The sequence below is a fragment of the Parasteatoda tepidariorum genome, chromosome 2, assembly GCF_982258835.1.
Source record: "Parasteatoda tepidariorum strain Cologne lab strain chromosome 2, Ptep-v5.0, whole genome shotgun sequence".
NCBI classification, from domain to species: domain Eukaryota; kingdom Metazoa; phylum Arthropoda; class Arachnida; order Araneae; family Theridiidae; genus Parasteatoda; species Parasteatoda tepidariorum.
Window position 1 is genome coordinate 119,204,633 of NC_141756.1, and position 24,879 is coordinate 119,229,511.

General features: G+C 29.4%; 1 long non-coding RNA gene across 1 annotated transcript; it reads right to left on the reverse strand.

Annotated features, from left to right (window-relative positions):
• Positions 1-1,919: 1,919 nt before the first annotated feature.
• On the reverse strand, positions 1,920-21,059 carry LOC147816124 (uncharacterized). The gene is made up of 3 exons (XR_015431057.1): positions 20,942-21,059; positions 5,524-5,598; positions 1,920-2,030 (listed from the first exon to the last, which is right to left on the reverse strand). It is a non-coding gene; the product is annotated as an uncharacterized LOC147816124 (long non-coding RNA).
• Positions 21,060-24,879: the final 3,820 nt, after the last annotated feature.

A 24,879-nucleotide genomic window follows, 5' to 3' on the forward strand; every position in this document is an offset into this window, starting at 1 on the left:
TGAGTGTTTGTATTTATATGTTTGAAGTGGAATTAATTACATGTAATAGTTTTATTTTTCTCACTGTGAAAAAGAGAATTCAAAATACAGTTATTGAAGTTACGTTTTATTTTTTTAAAGCGTCATAGCATAATAAAGTGCAGAGATAAGGGGGTGTTTATTCACTGGATCACCAAACGATGAAAAACCAGTGAAAGAACAATTGTTCCTTTACTGTTTTCTTTCTAAGTTAATGAAAATAAAAGATAAACTTTAATTTTCTTGTACCTTTAGTGATGTTCCTCATCAAAAGTATGTTAAAAATACGAAAAACAACTTCTAACCAGTGAGGGAACAGGCATGTTCCTTTACTGGGCATAGATTTCCCAGTGAATGAACAGTATGTGTTCGTATGTTGACACTTTAATTTTCAATTCATAATTAGAAAAAAAAGTTAACATTTTCCAAGTATTCATTTGTTTAAATTTCAAGAATAGGCTTGTTTTTAAATATTTGTATGACTTATAAATTCATAAAGAGCATTAAAAATAACCAAAATTAAGTATTCCTTTACTGGGTGTTCATTCACTGGTAAAAGCTGTTCCTTCACTGGGTATTCTTACTACTTGTTATTTGAACCTCCAAAACTTTAAAACAATATTATGTAAGTTCTTTAAATTTTTTTTTACATAATTTTCAATTAGTAAGAAAAATGTTGACACTGTCATTTAACTAAAATTACGAATTTTGAAATTAATATGATTTTTTAAAAGGCAAGCGAAGCTTAAGTGTTCCTTCACTGGTTAGTTTACCCTACTACGAAATGTTAGCTTATTATTCGTCCAAAACTCGTATTAGAATTCGTCCAAAAGTTTCGTACGGCAAGCCACAGAAAAAGATATAGCCTCCCCCCCCCCCCCCAAAAAAAAAAACTACTTGATGAAGTAGGAAAAAGTTTGAACCTTGCCACCAATCTTTAGCAATTAGGTTCTCAACGTGGACTCTTAAGACTTCTGCAGAACAAATTGTAAGTAAAAAAAATAAATAGTTAAACATTGTGTAAAACAATATAAAATTGATGTTTTCTTCTACCAAAACGTTACACTTTTATCTCTGCACATATCTCATGTGATTATTTCATGTTATATCTCATGTCAGCAACAAGTTTGAATTTTACGACTGAACGTTTGCCTTTTGTAGGAAATTGTTAACCCTAGTATATGCTATTTTATCATCAAAAAAGAGATTTTATATTTATTTCATTTTATATGTTATAAGAGTCGTTGAACAGCCGACCCACTTTTCGGGTTTACGGCTATTAATGTTCAGCTTCGTAGCCTTGTAATTTTGAACTCAATCCAGAAAACAAGGGAACTCCAGGATTGAGTATTGGAAGAAATTTGCATTCGTGGAGGACTTTATGGTTGAATAAACCTGCATTTCCGTTACATGAACAGGAAAACCTCCACGGTTAATCTGCCGGCAAGGGGACTCTAACCCATAATCCGTTTACCACTGAGGATATTTTACTTCAGCACTGTTGTCGGAGCAAAGCCGGATGCGGAATTCGTATCAACCAGCCATTGCTGGGATTCGAGCCGGTTCACCTCATTCAAAGGCTCCACCCCTCTAAACCATCAAAAAAAGCTGCAGAGAAAGCAATTTTTAGTTTTCTTACGATTAAGAGGTTTGAATTTCGCCTTCAAGCGATAGTTCATCGTAAGAAATCGCGAGACCCACAATTTATTTTCGTTAGCAAACGTGTCAAAATGCCACCAAAACTAGTTTTACTTAACTTTTGACACAAATTACAATTTATGACTCAGAAACTTCAAAGTATGAATCTTCCCTGCCGTAGGCTATTACAATGTCATACGTTAGCCTTGTTTATAACCCCACCACCCAATATGTCTGAAAATAATTAGCGAATCACATTATTACCTGAACTATGGTGCATCGCAAAATATCTACCGATGATAAGCCATCCTCATCACAAAGACTTTCATGCCTAAATCTTCCTCATCATAAGGACAAGAATCTGATCAGTAAAACTGAAAAAAAGTAATAAGATTTGAATGAAGTTATCATCATATCATATTAAATAATTTAAAAAATAATATTTATAAATGTTTGACACTGTATAAGCCTTTATGTGCCAATGGGACATAAAGGCTGCTCGTTCAACTAATACTATTTCCATAAATCATTAAAAAAATGGAGCAAATTATCCCATTGGAACTTGTCTCTCTCTGTAATACGACTTTTCATTTATGATTACTAGTGAACAACATATCCTTAGAATGCCCAAAGAAAAAATTACATCAGTTGCGCTTACATGGGCCCCTGATGGTAAAAGAACAAGAGGAAGACTTACCATCCAGGGCATGTTTTTGGACGAATTAAAAGAATGTAGAATATCTGGCTGGGAGGAAGCGAGATCTATTGCTAGAGACAGGAGGAGTTGGAGGGATATGCTAGAGGCCTTAAGTGCCCAAAGGCACGTAGAGGATAAGAATTTAAGTAAGTAAGTGAACAACACACGATTATTTAAAGGTGAACATCACTAATGTATCCACTTAGATGTAGATAATTCGCTCTAGGACACTATTTTATGTTTCCTGAATTTCATTCCTCAGCTCTCAGCTTTCTATCTCGATCAATTTTACAAGTAAATCCTTCATATTTTCTTTGATTCATTTAGATTTTCAACTACAATAGTTATAAAACAAAGTATTAAATGTTCGACTTAATTAAAATTTTATTACGTGGTATCAAATCCATATTAAAAATGTTAGGAAAATTAGAAAATGACATTTAATTTTTAAAAAAGAACATTTGTTAACGTGTAAAATAGGCTATATTTAAAGGGAAATTTTTTTCTTCACACTTCTCATAATTTTTTGATAATTTGGTAAATAAAGTGTTAAGTACAGGAAAAGTTCGATAAAACAAGTACGGCATGTAACAAGAAAGTCGCTATTACGATACATTTCCAAGTTACTGATAAAATTACGACAAACATGCTTTTTAGGGAAATACGTTTTTCTATTGATTAGCTGAGCAATATACAAAAAAAGAATAAGAAGAAATTTATTACAACTAAAAAAATACTAAAACTTTTTTTTACTGTTTTAAAATTCGTTGGTGTCCATACAACAAGCCTTCGAAAATTGTGATTTTACTTACTAAAAGCACATTGACCATATAAGACACAAGAGTTCCAGTATTTGATCAAAACTGTACATAGAGTTGAGACTATCTCAATATGTGATCAGACACGTAGTGAGAGTAACAAAACTAAAGACTTCCACTCTTTGAGATTACTACGCATTGAGACTACCTTCACTTGAAACTTTCATGACTTGAGTTTCAGACGACCTGAAACTACCGTAACTTGAGACTAACACAAACTGAGACTGATTCGACTTGCGAACAAAGCCTGAGACCAACCCGAGACTACCTGAGATTTCCAAGTTTTCATACTTCAGAGTACCATGACCTGAGACAACTAAGTTATAAGATAACCACAAACATGAAACTTACATGACTTGAGACTACATAATAATAAGTGTTAAATCTATCTCAGATGTTTAATTGGAAACCAAAATAAACATTAGCTTGTTAACCAAGTGCGAATTAAATTTTTTCACAAATTTATGCCATACATTATTGTTTTAAATTCTGAAATTTAGTTATTAATATAAATTGAATTTATAGAAACACTCTTCGTAGAGTCAGGCTTAGCATTAGTTTTAAGCAATGGCACAGCAACCGGAAAACTAAAGTGTCGGAAGTTAAAAAATTAAAAAAAATCAGACAAAAAAATCCTTTAAATCTTTGATTGATTGCAAGGAATTGAAGACATAAATTCCGTTGTTTTAAAAATTCATATCTGTATACCGTCTCCTTTCAACACTAAAATACTTTAGATCAATTTCAAACGTGACTAAACTCTGTTGGGCTGAAGTTCATTTTATAGAATTTCAGCCTTTTTTAACCATGAACGTTAAAATTTTTCCTCCAAAAGATCAGCCCACAAATTTTGGAATCGTAAGCTCGAAATCATATCGTTACAATGACAATATCAATTTTTTTTCGATTGTACACAGCTAAAAAAAGTTTTACCGTCAAAAAAATTTCAGCTAATTTATGACTTGAAAATAGCAAATTTGAACTTTTCAAAAGTTAGGTCATTGTAATTATACGTTAATCCAAGAAAAATCATTGTTAGTACTCCACCTGAAAAAAAAGTTGCATCCAAATCTTGAATTGGCTTACTTTTACCAAGAAATGAAAAGCTTTAATTTTTCCACTAAACATTAACTTAGTCTAATGAATCATTAGCTCAAAAATTTTTTTCCTTAATGCTCGAGAAAACACAAGGTTCATATTTTCCTTCAAATGTTAATTTATTGTAAGAAAATGTTAGCCCCATGTTAGAGGAATAATCTTTTGTTACCCTAACAGTTAAAGCATTTGCACGATATTCTAACCTAATTACAAGTTTGAATTTCACTTCCAAACGCTAGTCCAGTGTGGAAATTTGTTAGCCCAACAAACAATTTCGCCTCTACCTTCATCAATTAAAAGAAAAGGTCAAAACTAACTTTTATCAAACCTAAATTTTCCTTTTTGTCTCCGAAAGTCATCATCGGCAAAGAAATTTAATTTAGACCACTAATCCATTAAAGTCATGGCTAAAACAAGTTTTAGCAAACTTTTCCCCACAAACAACAGATGTAAAATAGATATAGCCCAAAAGCAAGTAAAATTGTTGGAAAAGCAACCAAATATGAGTAACTTGCAAAACAATTTTAATTAAATTTACTTTTGGCCCAGAGAATGTAATGTTTCTTCCTAATGAGAGTGCTCTGTAAAAATCGTAATTCCACGTTGTTCGATAAAATTCATAGTGGAAAGTACTTTTTATCTTTTCTTAAACATTTGTTTTAGCCCCGGCATTTGAACAGTTATAGACGTCCGAATGTTTCCTTGCGTTTCAAACTCTCGGAGTTCATACTAAATTTCCGTTGGGCGAGATGAAAACGACAAATTTTAAATTTGCTTACAAACGTTAAATTGTTTTAGAAAAGCACTAGTAGCTCAACAAAAATTGCATTAATTCGCCCACCAATACAAAAGAGTTAAGGCCACCAAGATCACCGCAACTTACAACCCGCTATTTCTATCAATGAGGTTATGTGATAGACAGGGTGCATGAGCTTCTTATGTCCAAAACAATTGAAGCACTAAAAAAACTCATTTGTAATGTGCTTTCATCGGCAACTGCCTAAATGCTTTAGAATGTGGGGCTTGAATTGGATCACAACCTATATGTTGTTCGTGTGACCAGGGTAAGTCACACAGAAAATCTGTGACTCGTGTATACAAATTTTTGAAGTTCCTTCTACATTCTGAGTTAAGTTTATAGATAAATTCTTTTTCATTAAATAGTTATAGTCTTTTGTAAACGCTAGATTCATTTTGAATTGCTCTGTATATTTGAAAATCATTACAATTGCTAAAGCATAATAAAATTCTTACCAGAAGTAGTGGTGTATCACAAAATATAGATGAAGTCAATGCCATGAATGTTCACGAAAACCAGCGCAATCTGTCCTGCAAATTGCAAAAATAAAAAATAAGAATCCAAACAAATTAACGTTTCTAAAGAGACATTTAAATAGAAAGAATCACTGTTAATTTACGCAATGACTGTAAGTATCATTTATAAGTTAGGAAGGAATATACGAATTATATGAAGCACTTACACTCCCATGTTTCTGATTATCAAAATTAGCTCACTAAGAAAAATAAGTTTCAGTTAATTTATGGCATAATAAGAAGCATTAAAATTTATCTTCGATAGTTAACCTAAAAATATATTTCTGTTAGCCTACCCACCAAAAAAAGTCAGATCTAACTTATAAGTTAGAGAGTTTGAAATTTGAATTCAAACGCTAGTATACTTAATAAATTTTTCAGCACACGTTAGTGCTAATAAATAATATTAACCTATCAAACTAAACAAAATTGAAACTAAATCAAGTTTTAAACACCGTTTGACCTAAGAATCCAACGAATTCTTTTTACACACGTATCCCATAGTAGAAAATTGTTAGTCTGAAATTTTTTAAAATCACATTTTTTCTTTTCTTTTTTAAGAGCATATTGTGCTATTGTGTTGTAAAGAACCTGGGTGCTAAGTTTCGAGCAAGAAAGCACAGATTTAAATTATTCTACCAAACGTTAGTCCAGTAAGCATTTTCATTAGTTAAACACCAAAAGAAGTTAAGTCTAAAACATTTTACAAATTATATAATTCAACAATAAAGCTAATTTATGATCTGAAAGCCTCAAGTTTGATATTTCTTTAAAGGTTCAAGCATTGCACAAAAACGTTAGTACTATGCTAGCCTATCAAAATTTTATGTTCAAAATTGTCGATTTTTAAGCCATTATATGAAATCAGTAGCTGAATCAAAAATTTCACCCATTAGAACACCCATCAAAGAAGAGTTATGCCAAATAAATTTTTAGCATACTTTTGATTTAGAAAAATTCGTTTTTATTCCAAATAGGAACTCCGAAATCGAGAATTTTTTTGGAGTCCACCCTCCAAAAAAGTCATGACTGAATCAAGTTTTAGTTAGTTTATGACCTAGAAACTGCAAGTTTGACCTTCGCTTTTATACATTAACCCATAAAAGGAAATTGTAGACCGAATCAAAAAAATTTTTAAGCAAATTCATTTATCGAAAAATATGGCCTAAGTCTTAGTTAAGTATAAACAAGTTTGAATTTTATCATAAAACGTTAGTTCATTGTAGAAAATTGCTAGCCCAGAAAAAGTTTGTCCTCCAACATACCAAAAAAAGGTTTGGGAACAACAAGTTCTTGGTAATTTTTGACCAAGAAACTTTAAATTTCGTTTCTACTGGAAAATTGAAATTTCGAAATTCGATAGTAAAAAGATATTCTCTAACACTAGAAAGATACAATATAATACTGCCGTGCTAGAAAACGCTAGACTCCCGAAACCTATCTTCTAATATTAGAGCTTATATTATATATGATTAGATAGAGTTCAATCTAACATTTTTAATATTATCATCTATTCCATTAATTTTGGTCCAGCACCAATTTTTTTTAAAGGGCATTCCATATTATCAATAAATAAACTTTTTTTTTACAAAGAAAACAATAAATTAAATATTACGTTAAATGTCATTTTAAGTCAATTCAACTTTATGCCAGAAAACGTAAGAAAATATTAGTGAAAATAAATTCTGTCCACGAGCGATATAAAACTGGAAAAACTTTTAAACTGTTGAGTTCACGCTTTTTAAAGTCGCCATATTATTCGTGGTCGACAGCTAGAATGAATAACTTTATTTTCGAAGGCATTGATAATTTAGTAAACTTTTTAAATTTTAATGATAGTTTCATAAAAAATTAAAGTAGTATCATATGTAGTGGTTTTTCTTTGGTTGAAATTCAGCTGGAAAAGTAATATAAAACACTTCAAATCATGATGTGTTAGAGAGGATGATGCTGTAGAAACATTCAGGGTACTTAATAATCTTGACTGCTTAATCAAAACATTTAAGAATTAATTTAATGATCATGTATTTAATATTCAATAAATATTAATATTGTGTTCCTTATTGACAATGAGTAGTTTTTGCGTACTAAGTTGAATTTTCTGTTAAAACGCATTGTCTAACTATAAACAAGTAATTAATTCAGAATATGCTCGTTTACTTAGTTATTCGCATTTGATAAAATTTCTTTGGAACAATGATAAAGATGAAAAATATTTTCTGTAAACAAGTTTGGCATGATAAAGTAAATATTAATTAATCGATTTTTTTGAAATTAAAACCATTACATTTTATAATGTTTTAAATTTTATTCATAAGACGGACAATATTGTTACTTTGTTAAAACTTATTGTTTACAATATTGTAAAATAATGAGTTAAAGATCTTTATTTAACTTTCTTGAATATAGACTGATTTGCGTGTTTGTGATACATCATTACTTCTATTAATTTGTAAATGACAGCGACTTATTAAAATATAAACAACAATAAGGTCTAATCAAAGTGTGTTTTCGTTGAATGAAAACAGTGCTAAAAAAGAGTTAAAAATTTTATTCAGGAAGTTTGAAAAAAAAAGTGCGAACATTTCCTATTGCCTCTAGGGGTTTATGCAATGTGTAGAAATATTTTGATAGCTAAGCGTCATGGTGTTTTATCTTTAAAAAAATTTTTTTTTTAAAGTGTTGAATTTGAGATATTCTTGTATCAGTATATGCTCGAATGTTCATTTCAAATAAAAAGAGCTTAAGGATTTTGTACTATATATTTTTTAAAAAGAGAAAAAATAAAATTTTTACTTGAGTGGTTATAAATTTAAACTCTTTTAGCTAAATACCTATTTTTTTGACTTAGGGATATCTACTCTTTGAATTTCATTACAAAGGATATAATTTCTTGATATTTTCAAGTTAAATAATCAAAGTTTTAATAAATATTCAATGCTTAATATTTTTAAATTTAGTGTTTTCGATGTAAAGTTTCACTTTTTTTTTAATCAAGCTGATCTACCAGAAAGGAATAGTTTAATTTTGAGATGCTGGATACTGCAAATGGAAATCTGATAAAAACTGTAAGTTCAATCCTGATACAAAACAAAACTGGTGCGTATTTGCAGCAAATAAGAAGGACTTAATAAAAAGAACTTAATTTCCAATAAAAAGGGCTTATACTATAAAAGGGGTTTTGTACTATATATATATATATATATATATATATATATATATATATATATATATATATATATATATATATATATTTAAAAAGAGAATGAATGAAATTTTTATTTGAGAGTGGTTATAAATTGAACTTTTTCAGTTAATCACTTTCCCTCTGTTACTTTTCCAACTCTTGTGGGGTGATACTGAGATTTTTTGGCACAGGTATTGATAGGAATATCTATCCATTGAATTTTATTATAAAGAATATCACAATTTCTTAAAGATATTTTCAAAACAAATAATCAAAGTTTTAAATAAATATTAAATGCTTAATATTTTTTAAATTTAGTGTTTTCAATGTATGTGTTTTCAATTTAGTGTTTTATTTTTTTTTCTCTTATAATTTTAGCTTCGTCTGCGGGTTTTGCAAGCTAATCTACCAGAAAGGAATAATCTAATTTTGAGATGTACTTCAGGACACTGCATTGGGGGATGCAAGTTCGATCCTGACAGAAAACAAAACAACTGTGTAGTTTAAATCTCTTGTAGCTTAAAGTCCTTTTATTGGTTGTTGTGTAGAAGTATGAAGAAAGGCACATACTTGCGTGATTCATCCCTACTTTGTGTGTGATTTACACAATAATCACTGTTGCTGATCATTTTATGAAATCTTTCAGAAAACCTTGAAAGATTCCTTAGATCAGTGTTTCCCAAACTTATGACTTTTGTGTACCCTTCCTAAATTTTTCGTAACGCTGAGTACCCCTAATATAAAAATGAATGAATTTTTTACTATGAAAAATAGCACAAAGAGTAAAAATCACAACTGGCTGTTGACACCGCTAATTATTAACAGTTAACTCTGCAAAAAATATCCAATAGAAAATACGTAATCGTAAATTTTCATGGCTAGCTTTGTTTTTAAATAAAATTTTTTGAAATTTTTGTTTGTTGCAAGATATTTCGCATAAGAACGCGTACCCCTGCTAATCTGCTCCCATACCCCTGGGGGTACGCGTACCCAATACCTCCTAGAGGAATCAAGCCCCCACAACAGGTTACTATAGGCGATGATGACGTAGTAGAGTTAGTTAGGCCCAGAGGAAAACCAGTCGGGGTAGCTATTTTTTCGAAAAAATCCGAATCTGATCAAACGAGCCATTGGCGATATTCTGAAGTATTGTAACCTGTGTACGCATTCAGCCAATTGGCGAATATTTTTGATTAGAATTTGTAAACAACCGTCGGTGTTATGATGTAAACGTTCTTCGTAAAATTTATATTTATTCTACAAATGTTATAAATTTCAGCAGTAATTTAATTCTTAGTGTTATGAATAATGGTATTTAAATGTTGTGTACCAAACTGTAGAGGAAATTACAAAGTTGATGGTACAAAAGTATCTGTTTTCGGATTTCCCAAAGATGAAGAATTACGTAAGAAATGGCTTGCCGCCATACCAAGAGATTTTGAAGTTACAAAGAATTCTAAAGTGAGTAATATTTGTTTTTATTTTTAAAAATGTAATTATGATTCTTTATTATATTTTTACTTAGAGTAAATTATTTTAAATTGTGGATAAATTAATCGTAATAATTAAGTTGTTCTTATCAATCATATCGAAACTATTGTAATAAATTTTGTGTATAATGACAAAATAACTATATAGCTATTTTTATATATATATATAGTTATTTTTATAGAGTTTTATTTTACAAAAATATTAATAATTTTAGTATTTTATTAAATTTTTGCTCAAACTTTAAAACATTTTTGTTTGACCGTAATATAATGTAACTGCTTAAAGCAAATTTTTTTTATATTTGATTTTGAAATTTAAATCTCTTAATTTTTCTACAAAAATCTATTAATTTTTCATGCATGAATATAGTATATAATATTTATTTTAAATGCACACATAAATAATGTATTCATTTTGTTATAGGTATGTGAGATGCATTTCAAGGAAAATGACATTAGGAAAGCTGTGGAATTCGTTTGTGAAAAAACTGGAAAGAAAACAGTTGTGCCCTATGAACAACCAAGGTTAACAAAGGAGGCTATTCCATCTATATTTCCTGGATGTCCAGAATATATGACCAAAAATGAGCCAATTCGAGAAGAGCCAGAGGCAAAGAGAAAAAGAATAGAAATGTGCCAGTTGGAAAGCGTCCTTGCTGAAAGTTTAGAACTTTATGAACAGCATAATGTAAAATTTAAAGTAGATACTCTAATTGAACTGATAGAAAAATCTAGTTTAGTGGATTTAAATGGTGTTTTTAATCCGGTAAGTATTGAAAATAGTTTTTCTTTTGTGAAAATCAAATTTGTTGATCAGGTTCCCACATATATTACTGTAATAGTTGATCAAAATCTATCTTTAAGTGTTTTTATTGATAATGTAAAGATTAAGAAACTTCATGATTTAACATTTCCTCTAATCATCAGTAATGCTCAGCAAATTTCAAATGTTTTATGTTATTTAAATAAGTCTAATGATCTAAAGTTTGATAATATTCCAAATCTTATTAACTCTATAACTGTCCAACTTACAGAATTAGAAAACTTAAGCTCAGATAATCAAAAATTAGGTATTAACTTTCTAAAAGAGCAGCTATCTTTACTTTTTACTCAAGAAAATCAAAACCGATACTCTACAGACTTTCTCATTTTTTCTTCATTGTTTTTATCTATATCTCCTCATGCATATAATTTTTTGAGAAGCAGTGGTTATGTTATTCTACCGCATCATTCAACTATAAAAAAATTGATTATGTCATATGATATTAGTCCTAAAAATGAATCCACTGAGGAAAACTTCTTATCTTACATTAAACAGAAATTTGATTATTTAACTGATGCAGATAAAACCGTTACTGTTATGATAGATGAAGTCCATTTAAAACCTTTTTTTGACTTTAAGGGTGGCGATATATTAGGAGCATCATATAATTCTATTGAGGCTGCTAACTCTGCCTATGTTTATATGGTGCAGAGTGTGGAATCAAGTTTCAAAGATGTTGTAGCAATAATGCCAGTAAAAACCGTGAATGCTGATGCACTCTATGAGTTTATTAAAAAGACATTAATTGGTCTTGAAACTATAGGTTTTCATACATTTTGTGTCATAAGTGATAATAATTCTATAAACCGCAAGGCAATGTCCAAATTTTCAACACCTCCTAAAGTTCAGGTTGAATATCCACACCCATTTGATAGCAGTAGAAAATTATTTTTTATTATTGATAGTGTTCATATAATTAAGTGTGTTAGGAACAATTGGCTAAATCAAAAAAATTATAATTCTTGTATGTTTTATCCAGAATTTCAGGTAAATGTTACTAATGATATTGACACTAATGATAATGTAAAAAATGTACCATTAAAAACTGCTTCATTTCAAGCTTTACGTAAGTTACACGAATTTGAAAGGTCTAATTTGGTTAAGTATGCACCCACATTGATTACAAAATCTCTTTTTCCTTCTAACATTGAAAGACAAAACGTAAAACTTGCTTTAAATATATTCAATAGACAGTTAATAGGAGCTATAAAGTCAGTTAAGGAAAAATGTAATATTTTAGATCTAATATCAACAGCAGAATATATAGAAATTTTTGTAAATTGGTGGGATATTATGAATGTTAGAACAGTAACTAAAGGATTTCATAAAAGGAATGAATATCAAAAGCCCTTGAGATTAAACGATTTTTCTTTTAGATATTTAAGCGCATTTCTTGAATGGTTATCATTATGGGGCAAAGCTATTTCTGATACTGGTAGATTAACCTCTGAAACTCACTTAGCCTTATCTTTAACAACACAAGGCATACAAAAAATTTGTCGCTATTGCACTGAAGAGTTAGGTTTAAAATTTATACTGGCAGGTAAATTTCAAACTGATAGTTTAGAAGCAAGATTCGGTAAATATAGACAATTAGCTGGCGGCCAGTATGATATATCAATAACTCAATTATATGAATCAGAAATGAAGCTGAGGCTTCAATCTACTTTGCCATTGATTTTAAAATCAAATGTTTTTGGCTATGTTAAAATAGATTTAAACAATATTGAGAACGAATCTGAATTTCTTAACAGTAATTTACTATGCAATAACAAATTTGAAATAAATGTAACAGAAGAGGATTTGCAACAATCTAATAGAATTATGCCTGTTATTGTTTACCTTGCTGGTTATGCCGTTCATTCAACATTAAAATTCCTTAAAAATTGCCCTTTTTGTAAGTTATTATTAACAAGAGATGAAGAAATTCTTTATCATGAAAATAACATTTTGATTCACCATCAAGATCGTGGTGGACTAAAGTACCCTGTGGAGGAAGTTATAACTATTGGTTTGTACTCTTATGTAATTATTTCAAAACTATTAACTGAATTTGAAGAAAATTTTTTAAAAGTTAATAATCAGAGAATTATTTCTTTAAACATAATCAAAGCTGTATTGAATGATGAAGAGAAACACTTAAATTTTGATTATTGTGATAATGAACATTCTTCAGATGTTGTCATTCATTGTATTGTAAAGAAATTTGTAAACATCTTATTAAATAACTATTGTAAATTGAAAAATGATAGCATTTGTTATGCCTCCCATTCAAAAGCTAAAGAAAGAAAATTAAAAACACTTATGAAATCCACTAAAAATCTAAGTTGATAGGTAAAAATTATACTTTTTTAAATGTTACTCAAAGTTTAACATATTTCAGTAAAATTTGTGTTTACATCTTATTTATCATTTTTTGAATTTGCTACTTAATAAAATATTTGTTATGTAAGGTTGTGATGGGTAAAAATTATTCTTTTTTAAATGTTACTCTAAGTTTAACATATTTCGGTAAAATTTGTGTTTACATTTTATTAATCATTTTTTGAATTTGCTACTTAATAAAATATTTGTTATCTAAGGTTGTGATGGGTAAAAATTATACTTTTTTAAATGTTACTCAAAGTTTAACATATTTCAGTAAAATTTGTGTTTACATTTTATTAATCATTTTTTGAATTTGCTACTTAATAAAATATTTGTCAAAGGTTGCTTACTTTATTTTAATTTATCAGTGTGATGGGTAAAAATTATACTTTTTTTAAATGTTACTCAAAGTTTAACATATTTCAGTAAAATTTGTGTTTACATTTTTATTTATGATTTTTGAATTTGCTACTTAATAAAATATTTGTTATCTAAGGTTGCTTACTTTATTTTAATTTATCACTTCTAACAATCACACTTCCACAGGAAAAAAATACAAATTATAATCATGCTTTTGATATGTTTTTTTTTTTCTATCTAAACCTTGTTTGAAGACTGCATTTGATTTTCTAAATTTTCCTAAGCTCATTTTATGTCATTGTTTAGATACAATTTCTAGTTCTAATAACATGCAAAACATAATCATTAAAATCCGAAATAATCATCTACTAAAAATTTAAGTATCGTATTATAAAAATTAGATCCCTTCTTAGTTTTATGTCAAAACTATAATAATAATAAATGCGCAAAATCCCTTGAAAAATATATTTCTTTGTTTTTAATCCATACATTTTAAAACAAAAAGCTAGATAAAATTTTCCAATTTATAAAATAAAACTGGTATTTAATGCTTAAAAATATATTTTTTTTCATTCACACATCAGTTATTTTTGTTAGAGTTGCTTTATTTTTATTGTTAATCATTTCCGAAAACAAATAAATTAAGCATTTTTGCACAATTTAAGAACATTTAATCTAGACAAAAAGAAAATATATAATAATTTGTAGCAAGTAAAAATTAGTAGAAGAGTAACGAAAAAGTGTCGAGAAACGGAAGAAAAAAAAACCCGTCATCGTCAGAAGTGATCAGCGAATCTGGGCCTAACTGTATGAGTCATCGTTTTGCGTCCTTCGGCTTTCTTCCCATCTAGGAGGTATCTGCGTACCACACTTTGGGAAACAGTGCCTTAGATTAACGCTCGGAAATATAACAATAAATTGAATTAACAATACTTGTAACAATAGCTACAACACATACTTGTAACGATAATAGTTAATACTTGTAACGATAATCGTAATACTTGTAACAATAACTCTAAGCAATAACTTGCATTGATGGAATAAAACTGCATGAAATGGTGGTAAAGTCTCGGAAAATGTTATCATTTAAAATAATAATAAAATAAAAGCACATAGTACAACTGTTTCCTTTTATATTAAAGAATAAAACTTATTTTATTTAAAAGCAAATATGCGTTTTTAACTTGCATTTTACCAAAAGATTATCGATATGGTAATCTTAAACAATGACGGTAAGAATATATTGACTTTAGAATAAATGAAGTTTATTTTTATCTTGTGTTTTGTTTTAAAGTAAAATAATTATGTTGTGAAGTAATGTTGGTCTTGAATTATTTTTTGATTCTTAACTACTGCAGTGTGTAGTTTATTCTGCAATTTCATTAAACATCTTCAGAATTTTTGAAAGTGGGGTTTGGCAGATATGATAATTTCATTAATAAAACATAATAAGATATAATGTTTGAAAATTTTTTAGAGTGATGTTTAGGTATCATGAAAACGGGTATATTTAAAATTTGGTTACTTTTAAATTTTCAAGATATCTGAGAGCAATTTCATTTTAACATTGTCGTTAAACTTTAACTCTAGTTTAAAAGTATATTTATTACTACTAGTATTTATTACTTTAATTTTGATTTATTTAGTTAAACTTTGAGAATTTGAGATAAGTAATATCTATATATATATTATTTTTATCATGTTTAAAATAATAGTAAAATAATGATAATAGTAAAATAATGATAATAGTAAAATTTCTTTTGCTCAACATTTGAAATTTAACTGAAGAACATTTATTGTTGTTGTTGTTGTTGTTAATTTACGTCGCACTAGAGCTGCACAATGGGCTATTGGCGACGGTCTGGGAAACATCCCGGAGGATGATCCGAAGACATGCCATCGCAATTTTGATCCTCTGTGGAGGGGATGGCACCCCCGCTTCGGTAGCCCGACGACCTGCGCGCGAAGTCGATTGGGTCTGGGAAACATCCCGGAGGATGATCCGAAGACATGCCATCGCAATTTTGATCCTCTGTGGAGGGGATGGCACCCCCGCTTCGGTAGCCCGACGACCTGCGCGCGAAGTCGAGCACTTTACGGTAGCACAGTTTAACGAGGACCAATACCGCACACTCTCGGTCCCTTCGCAGACTGATCCAAGTGGTCACCCACCCGCACACTGACCGCAGACAGTGATGCTTGACTTCGGTGATCTGCTGGGAACCGTGTCTTAATGATCAGTCCACTGCGGGACGAAGAACATTTACATTATTGTGCAAAAAATTTAAATTGATGTATTAAAGAATCTTGTTCAAATTTTCATCTGTAAAGTCCTGTATATTTTTTTCAAAGACAAGGTTTTTTTAAAGCATAATATAGTTTTTTTTATGACTAATTCATCAATATCAGGAGCTTGAATAGTCTCTTCTAAATTTTTAAAAAATTTTCTTTGAATGAAAAGCTTTGTTTAAAATGTTTACATATTAAACCCACTTTTTCTTAAACCTATTTATGTTCATAATGCATTATCTACTATCAGGGAAATACCGCCAATGGAATTGTTTTAAACAAAAATCTATTTTATCATAGAAACGTTCTCAAGGAGTAATTGATTGTAGTCAAATTTTGATCATTCATACTAAATTCAGCTGTTTAAGATAATATAGGAAATTTTATATTTTTTCGTCTCATTCTCTTATGCAATTATATGTTTGTGCAAATTTAATTTAGATAAAACATATTTACTACTTTTTTTGGTTTTGAAATTAAAATATTATGTAATTTATTTGGCTAAGATTGTTGGTTCAGTACATAATACCTCTAAGTTATTTCTGCATTTAAAAAATTTACTGGCAATTTTCATAATATTAGATGCTTTCCTGGTTTAATTCCCTAGAAAAAATTTTACTTTGCGTTTGGGTTTTGTTTCAGGAATTTTGTTAAATATAATTTCAGATATTAAAAGAATATAGTTACGTAAGTATTTCTCCAATTAATTTCAGAGAATAAAAAAGTTCAAAAATATTTGTTGAAGTAGGTAATTTGAATATTTTTAAATTATGTTCTTTATTGTGTTAATTATTACAAATAATGAAAATTTAAAATTAATTTATTTTAGAATTTATTAAATTTTTGAAATTAAACTTTCCACTCAATTTAAATATAAATTTAATTATATAATCTGGTTTTTATTATATAATTTCAGAATATAAATAATCTATGATAATTGTGAAATTACAAATAGCTAAAGGAATGTGAATGGTCCCATAAAACTTTATTTAAATAAGCGGCAAAAAAGTTTGAAGCAGAAATATCTCTTAGCAAATTTTTGACCTGGAAACCATAAATTTCAAATATTGTTTAAATACATTAGACTATGTTAGCAAGTTGTTAGCCCAGCCACCAAAAAAATAGTTATGGCAAAAGCAATATTAGCAACTCAATGACGTATAAAAAAAAGTTTGAAACTTTTCAATAGGTTACCAATTTTAGCACATTGTTGGAAATCACTAGCATACGCTAGCCTAAAAAAACTTTCCATTATTTAAATTCCCGATAAAGAGTTATGGAAATAAGTTTCAGCTTACATTGAACCTTGAAAGTTAATATAAGAAAGTTTATTGTAAGAAATCGAAAATTCACAATAATCTGAGATATTTTTTCGACAGCTTACATGCGAAAAAAACAGTGACCTCCGAAACAAATTTCAGCTAATTTTTGACTTATAAGACCACACGGTAAAATTTAACCCCCCAACAGATTTTGAATGAGCAAAAAAAGTCAACCTAAAAATGCACGAGCCAAAATATGTTTCAGTCTAACATTAACATATCGAAGAAAATCGTTAGAGTACGTTAGCTCACCCACCAAAAATAAACTGGGTAAAATAGATTTTAGCTAATTCATTGCTTGGAAACCACAATCTTAAATTTCGCCACCAATTTTTAAACCATTACAAGAAATATGGAGCCCAACAAAAATTTTCGTTAGTTAACCAACTAGAAAAAGAGAAACAGTCAAAATAATTTTTAACCTACTTTTTTCCACAAAAATTTCAATATTACTTCCAATGATAGTGCTAACAAAGGCATGGTCAAAATATGTTTTTCTTAAACCTTGAATAATAAACTACAAGTTTTAAAATTAATTTATGCTTATTTTATTTATAGCAATGTTTTTAAGACTTGAATCTATAAAACTAAATAATTTAAAATCTACAGTAACTGAAATAAAAATATTAAGTTATGAAAGGCTAAATTAATGGAGAAATAGTACTAATTTATGTAGGAAAAGCTTAAAAAATTTCCATACTATTACTGACACCAATAATACCATGATGCACTTGGTAATAGGTTTTTATTAAAATAAAAAAAGTATGTCCTAAGACGCAAAATGAAGAAAGGGTACTTGTACTTTTAGGAGAACGGTGAAAAATTGCCATACTATTATCGACTAAAATGAAGCTTAAATTTGGTAATCTGTACAAATTAAAAAAAAAAAAAATAAGCGGTGTACTAAAATGAAAAATTAATGGAGAAATTGTAGTAGCTCGTTTAAGAGAAACGTAAAAAATCCAACTATTAATGACGCCAATACTACTTAATTTTGGTAATAAGAACTAAATGAAATTGAAAAAAAAAATAGCTACATATTTTAAGAACTATTGCAAAATTAGTAGAGAAATGCCACTAATTGATTTAGGAGAAGTTCAAAACAATCGCAATATTATTATTGACACCAATGATGCTTCATTTTAATTATAGACACTGCTGGTAATATGGTAATTTATGCAATTTTAATAGTTATATAAACATAGCTCGTTCACCTGGAGTTGGCCCTTGGCTACGCCTTCATCGTGTGGTATGCTACTATACTTGCTATTTTTGGGAGGTTTTTAGCAATCCTGAACAAGGTTGCTATTTGGCGATCGTATGGCAAAAATATTTGTTTCGAAAACTTTATCTGCATTTTTTTAACGTTGTATATTTCATTAATTTGATATTTTGCGCCATTTTTATGGTATTTCTCTCTTTTGAGTGAAGAGAGTTGGTCCTTTTTGAGACATTTTGCTGGAAAAACAGCAGTTTTTAAGTTTAAAATATATTTAAATAGCTAGAGAAACGTATATTAGCAGATGATAAAGCGAAGTAAGTGACAGAAAAAGAAGTCACAATTTGTATTTGGCAAGCATGAAGGGTTGTCTCAATTTCAAGGGCGGAAATGCTTCTCTTCTAACTCCCTCGCTGAAATGAACTCTGCGTCCGAGGAGTTGGAGTAAAGTGCCAATTCCTGGTGAATGAACTGTATATTGGGCATCAATACTGGGAAGCTTTAATGTAGATACTGTGAAAAAAAAGTTTTTTCGATGTCTTTAAAGGGATAAGTATCTGAGAAAATCACTTGATGGTGGTAAATTTTGACTATCAGGAGTTGACTTCGAGCAGCAGCATCCTGCCAAATGATTCTAAAAAAAGTTTCGCTTTAATTTGATGGAATTAACTGTTAAAAACTTTTGTTAATCTGATCACGTAAAGCTATCGGAAAGCGTAATTTTAAATCATCGTGTGATAGGATCCGCTTAGCGAGTATGAAGATTGGCAATTAAGAACGTTTCCTCGCACACGCTTTGTTGCTCTCTTAACAAGATAAAATATAGAAGGAAGGAGCAAATATATCTTACTGGAAAGATATATTTGCTTGATATGTAAAAAAAAAATTTAGGATTATTAGGTGGTTTTCGAATGACGTTGAAGAAATAGCCAGAAATTTTAGAGAAGAATATTTAATTCTGGCACAAGTTGGATGGTTATGTCTAAACAAAAGAATAAATTTGTACGAAAGTAACCGTATTTTGCTTTTTTTTAATAATAGTTTACAAATAATATATTCTGCACATTTTACTGAAAGAATACCTCTTTAGAAATGTTTTTCTTTTCATTTTTATAACTCGTATTAGTTCTTAATTCACATCACTAACTATAAACAAAGCCAATGAACCTTCGAATAAACAATGGGAATTGTTTTTTTTTTTAATCTATTTTTTTTTTAATTTTAATTTTCCGAATTTGTTATCCAATTCCACGCTTGTTCTATTTTTAACAGAATAAAATCGTGGATGTGAACAACTATAGTCTGTATTTAAATGTATTAATTGTATTCTCTTAGTTGTATCTAAATTTAATGTTTGTATTTTTTTTTAACATCTGTGATTATTAAATCTAACTATGTAAAAAGTTTTGTTTAGCGTGGTCTTGAAATATTTACGCAATTCGGTTATGACATTTTTCATATGAATGATTGCGTTATGATTTTAATTTATGATTAATAATACAAAGAATGAAGAAAAAGAAGCCCGTATTTAAAATATTCCTTTTCTTTTATTTTTTGATAGTTGATATAGATGAAGTAATTATAAACGTAGTTTAAAAAATTAGGTTGTATAGTCCTTTTTCTACAATATCTGCTTAAATCCTATTATGCTGCTTTAATTGTCAGCTAGTTATTTTGTTAATAGTTATTAGTGTTTTTATTCCATAAATTAACATTCTGAATAATATTTTGAACATTATAGGAAAATATATTAAATATTTTTTAAAAATAAAAAAAGTTGTGAGCTTAGAATTGGCGTCATTAGTAAGATATGCATATACTAGTGCCATTTAACTTTAAATCATAATCCTAAATTTATCATAATGCAAAAATAATCACATGTGAACCATCTAAAAGTAAATGACATATAATTTATTAAATTCCTTTTTTTTGTGCACATATTTTATTTTTGTTTCATCGAAATGAATATTCCAATTGTTTTTATTAATAATCTGAAAATTTTACTCCAATCAAATGCTCTAAATCTTATTAAATCTTTTAATATAAGTCAAAAAGTAAGACATTTATTTTTACATTTTATTTATTGCATCAAGTATATGAAAGGCTATTCCAAAAATTCACCAATTTTTTATTAATATTGCAAAGGAGCAAATTTATATTTCATGTAGGAAGGGGATTGTTACTCGGAAGGACAAAATGCAAATATGTATGTTTATTAGTAGAATCATATTATTTAGGTGAGGAAGAAAGAAAACATGCGATAAAAATCAAAAGTAAGATGAAAAACATCAAAACCAGTACCTGATTGAATTAGGAGGAATTTCTAAATCACATTCAAAGTACTCATTCTTTCCTACGGTATTCAAACATGTTTTGATTTTTCAGTAAGTACTATCTTCAATTTTGATCGATTTTTTCGCTTCTCTGAAATAATAGTTATGTTAATGTTATATACTATTTTGTTTAAATTTTAAGAAGAATTAAAGAAAAAAAATATAAAGGGTAATCGTTATAGCTTAATCTGTATGCGTAACTGCTTGTTAATTAATTTTGAAAGGTGTTCTGTAATTACCACTCTTAATATATATTTTAAAATCTTTGTCAACTTTGAAGTAAAAAAAAAATAATGACAAGTTGGTGCTCGTCAATAAATATTTTAGTGAAGAAAGAATTAAAATACACTATCCAAGTCCAGCGAATCACTTTAAGAAGGAAAACGAGGTTAAAAGCATCTAAACCTGTTTGATTGCCAAAGAAAATGGAGAGGAGTTGAAATGTGATTTTTGTGAATATTTACTTTTATCAGACAATCAAACTGGTTTTGCTGTTTTTATTTTTCCGTCTTCGTAAGAAATTCGACGAAGTTTGATGATGCATTTCTTTATTCTCTAAATATTAAATTATCTCCAAATTAAGAGTAATTTGCATCTCCCAATTTGTTAAGTTATTGCTTTTTTTTCTTGAGAAGGCTACTAAAAACTCTATACTAAGGGTGGTTAGTACAAGCACCCAGTATACAGGGTGGTCCCGAATTCAAAACACAAACTTTAAGGATAGGTGCAGGGCATTGAAACAATCATTTATTGTATAGGAATGTAACGGAGCAAGTGACGCGTTGAGGCGCAAACACAAAAAATAAGAGACGAAAGGAAAGACAAATTGTTTATTGAAAGCGTCTTTGATTAGTGTAAGGTTTATAATAACTGTTCAAAATTGCGTTCGCCATCGATATATGCTTGATTGCGATATATGCTTGACAGCGTCCGTGAAGCAGCTTAGGACATTCGAGCAACTGAAGTGGGCTGGCGCCTCATCCTGCTGAAACCACATGCAGTTACTAATGGCTATCGGAACATCCTGCAGTAGTTCTTGTAACACCTAGCCCCAAAAAATAGGATAACATTCGCCATTAAGTTACGTCGGTAGTAAGTATGGACCAATCAAAAAGTTGTCTACAATACCAGACCATACATTCATACAGAATCATTGCTGATACGCATGTGGTCACGTTGCGTGTGGATTCTTTATTACCCACACATGGGAATTGTGCTCATTAAAGAACCCTCGCGTGGAAACGTCGCCTCAGCTGTAAACAGTAAATGAAGTACGGCTACAGCGCGCATTGTTGTACCACGAACTGGCAGAAGTTCAGGCGGAGAGGATAGTCTGCCGGATTCAAAGCTTGTACTCGCTTCAAATGGAAGGGTTGTAAGCTATTATCGCTTAAAAGTTTACAAACGGTCTGATGACTCACCCCTACGTCATGAACAACAGCTTTTGTATTTAACTCGTGTCTATCAGCCATAACGTTGAAGATGCTTTTTTCCAGGCTTGGACGACTTACAATTTTTCGTCGGCCACCAGCTTCATGTCTGGTGGCGTGCGAACCTGTTTCACGAAGTTGACGTAACAGCTGAAAAATTCCGTGATCCGGCATTCGTCGATCAGGAAACTGCGTGTGATAACATTCGGAGCGCAACTCTGCCGTTACCATTTGCATCACCGTACAATGCATGTCTGTTTTTTCGACATACGTAAAGTGCCCCATCGTAGAAAATTGCATAATTGCGAATGGTGCTTTTCTTTACTGAGATGCATCATGTTAAACGGTGTCTAAGCACCTACTGCCCTCTACCCGCAACGCAACCAACCGATAACTCCATTTCTCCTTTATAATGTTTGCGTCTCACCGCGTTACTTGCGTTCTTACATTCCTAAATAATAAATTATTGTTACAATGTCCTGTATCTACCCTTAAAGTTTGCACTACGATTTCGGAACCACCAAGTATAATATTTTTAAAAAATTTTATTTCTTGGTTTTTTTGAACCATAAGTTCATATTCAGCCTCTGGCATAATCAGAAATTCTGCCAGAGGACAGACATCTTATGATTTCTAACGGACTTGTCAAATACCTCGTGTCACGTGATTTTAAGACAAAAAATCTATCCAGTTTAATTGTTGCATGCTGAAACTGTTACTAAATTTCGCATAATTGTTTAGTATATTTAATATTAATTTTAATATCTCGTATTTATATATTTTATATTGATCAAATTTTTTCATCAAAAGCGACACTAAAGCAAATTGTTAATAAAAAATTATTTTTATTAATATTACAATCACTATTAAAAATTCGACAGAAATCAGTTACAAGGCCCCAAAAATTTTTATAAAAAGAGACACTGTAAAGTTAAACCATTTATTTATTTATGTAAAAATATCATTTTAATTTAGTTTGGAACCAAGTTAACCACCAAGTAGGCAAACGAAAATTATTTCGTTATAGTTAAGTATAAGCCACTAACCTTGTTTGATTAAATAATAAATTCATAAGTAATAAGTTAAAATTTTTCACTTGCATGAACAAATAAAATATGAAAACCAGCTTTTTTACTGGAAAAGCTATTAATGTAAAATGGAAAAAAGTACTAAAAGAATTTATACGGAGTTCAAAAATTCTGATTGCGAACACTTTTAAAAATGTTTCTTTTTTTAAAAAGAAAATGGGGGGGTGGGGCTGGAGGATTTCGTGTGTATATAAAAAATTGAAATAGATTTCAAAAACAATTACATGACTGGTGTGTAATATTTAAAAATTTCAATATATAAAACAGGTAAGAAAGAAAAAGAATTATACTTACAGACTTTATCTTTCAAAAGCAACAATTCCTCCTATTCTGCTTAAGCCTATTCTGTTTGGAGTCAGGCAATGTTGGCAGATTCCAATGAGACATTAGGCTTTCACTTGCATGTCGGGTAATTAAGCAGGCCTGAAAAGCTGAGATATAATAAATTAGAATTAAAATCAACAGTTTTTCTTCTGATTACAGGAAATAATTGAAGAGAAAATGTGAAGTGAATAGTTGAATCTATTGAAGCGAAGACTAAAAACTGTCATGATACTGAAAATCACATTCGAGGTGAAAAATTTGAAATAAATTAATAGAAGTGCTGTGAAACATATTAGATAAAAACCAGGAAACTAAATGAAAATTACTTCGAAAAAATATGGTAGACGCTTTAATAAAAAGCTAAAACTAAATGGAAAAAAAAAACTGGAAACAAAAGGAATCTAAAACCATTGAAAAAAATAAGGAAAAAATTAAAAAGACGAAACACATGGACCGTGGACTTCGTCACATAAAAAAAAGTACGAAAAACGAAATAAGGAGTCAAAGCATTAGTTGAATGAACAGTTATCGAAAAAACTGGATCACGAATTGGAAAATAGAACTGAAAACACCGATAAAAAGCTATAACACAGTAACAAAAAATTAAAAAAATGCAGTAAAAAATTTAAATACATACTAACATTGAAGCATGTAAACAATAAATAAAATAATCTGGACGTAGAAAACAGAGAAAAAAAACGGAAACTTGGAAAACAAACTGAAAAAAAAAGGAATAGGATGACAAAACATGACTAGACACTTGAACTACAATTGATACGCATAAAATAATGGAAAAGACTTGGTAAAAATTTGAAAATATATAAATAAAAAAAAAACGGCAAAAAACGAAAACAAACAAAAACAACTTGATAAGTAATTAAAAAAAAATAACTGAAAATTTGATAGGAAAAAACTCGGAAATTAGAAAAAAGGAAAACAAAAACAAGATGAAAAAACTGAGAAATAAAAAATATTGAAAAATACATGTACCAAAAAGACGTATGGAATTTATCAGATATAATAAAATAGAACAAAATGTAATACAGTATAAAACAGAACTAAGA